Source organism: Euphorbia lathyris, chromosome 7 (assembly GCF_963576675.1).
Source record: "Euphorbia lathyris chromosome 7, ddEupLath1.1, whole genome shotgun sequence".
In the NCBI taxonomy this organism is placed as follows: domain Eukaryota; kingdom Viridiplantae; phylum Streptophyta; class Magnoliopsida; order Malpighiales; family Euphorbiaceae; genus Euphorbia; species Euphorbia lathyris.
In genome coordinates, this window is record NC_088916.1 from 86,755,196 (window position 1) to 86,756,882 (window position 1,687).

The 1,687-nt window shown below is 42.4% G+C and overlaps 1 non-coding gene across 1 annotated transcript; it reads left to right on the forward strand.

Moving 5' to 3' along the window:
* Positions 1 to 600: 600 nt before the first annotated feature.
* On the forward strand, positions 601 to 707 carry LOC136201733 (small nucleolar RNA R71). The gene has a single exon (XR_010674075.1). It is a non-coding gene; the product is annotated as a small nucleolar RNA R71 (small nucleolar RNA).
* Positions 708 to 1,687: the final 980 nt, after the last annotated feature.

Here is a 1,687-nt window from a genome sequence, read left to right on the forward strand (position 1 = left end):
ATCATCGTCTTCATATCTGGCTCCACGTCCTCCTTGGGTGGAACAGGTTGTTTGTAATGCTGCTGAGGTTGTCTATGGTAATGTCCTCCTTGCTGTTGTTGATACCTTGGTTGTTCCTGCTGGTTCGGCTGGCCTGTCCATCCAAAATTCGGATGGTTTCTTGTGGCAGGGTTATATGTGTTAGAGTACGGGTTAGGCGGGTTCCTTTGGTTGTACCCTGCATAGTTGCATTCTGCCTGTGCACCCTTCCCTTGCTTGACTCTTGGGCAGTTTATGTTGAAATGCAGCCCTCCACAAAAATCACAAATGTCATTGAATGGTGGTTCGTTGTGAATTGAAGACACATTTATCTTGCCGAGCTGTCTAGCAAGCTGTTCTACCTTGCTTGTCAATTTTGATACAACATCTTCATTTCCCGCTCTTTTTCCTTCACTTATGGAAGAGTACCAGTTGTAACTTGTGCTTACTACCCTCTCAATAAGGTCGTACAAGGCCTGAGGTTCCAGATCTTCGGGATTTCCATTGGCAATAGATTCGATCTGGATCTTATAGATGTTGGTTACCCCATTGTAAAAGTTCTGCATTTGCATCCACATAGGAATGCCATGATTGGGTACTCTCCTTAGTAGTTCCTTGTACCTTTCCCATGCTTCGGCTAGTGATTCATCTTCTTCTTGCACGAAATGGGAAACCTCGTTTCTAAGCTTAATGGCTTGTCGTGGTGGGAAATATTTCATTAAGAACGCACCAGCCATTTCTTTCCAAGTGGTGATCGTTCCTGGTTGCAAGCAGTTCAACCAAGTCTTCGCTTTGTCCCTTAGGGAAAAAGGAAACAGCTTCAGTCTGATTACGTCGTCAGAAACGCCCCTGTTGGATCTGAACGTGTTGCACAGCATGATGAATTCAAGAATATGCCCATTTGGATCTTCAGATTGGTATCCGTTGAACTGTACTGCGGCTTGTAACATTTGGATCATCGACGATTTCACTTCGAACATGTTGTTCCCTTCGTTTGGCAACACGATACATGATGAATGTCCTTCTGTGGTTGGTCTTGAATAATCTCTGATTCGCATGACAGGAGGGTTGTTATTCTCCCCTTCTTCTTCTTGGTTTGGTTGAACTGGTTGTTCGGGTGGTACCCTTCCAGCCATTCTTCTCTCTCTTTGTCGTTCTCTTTGTCGTGCACGTCGAGCTCCCGCTCTGTTTCATCTACACGTTCTCTCTAATTCGAGATCGATAGGAAAAACAGGAGGTCAAGCTCTGCGCATAAATTGATAAAGATTCCTTCTGGCTGCACTATTTAGCAACCAAATTAAAAACACCTTGTTTCACAGAAAAGTTCGTATAAACTTTGTTGCTTTCAATCCCCGACAACGGCGCCAAAAACTTGTTGTCCTAAAATGAGACTCTAGCAAGTGCACTAGATACAAGTAATAAAATGATAAGTCCAGTATCGTATCCACAGGGATTGAGAATCAAAGTTTACAAGAAATACTTTGTAAAACAAGGTGTGTGTGTGTGTCAATTCTTTAATTTGAGAGGTTTTGTTCAAACATAAACAAGATCAGATCTTTAGTTGATTTCAAAGAGTACTTAATGATAGAAAAGGGCAGAACAGGTCAAGCACAGCAGAACATGTCACTTTCAGTCTCTAAACATCCTATTTATTCATGAATGAAGTAAA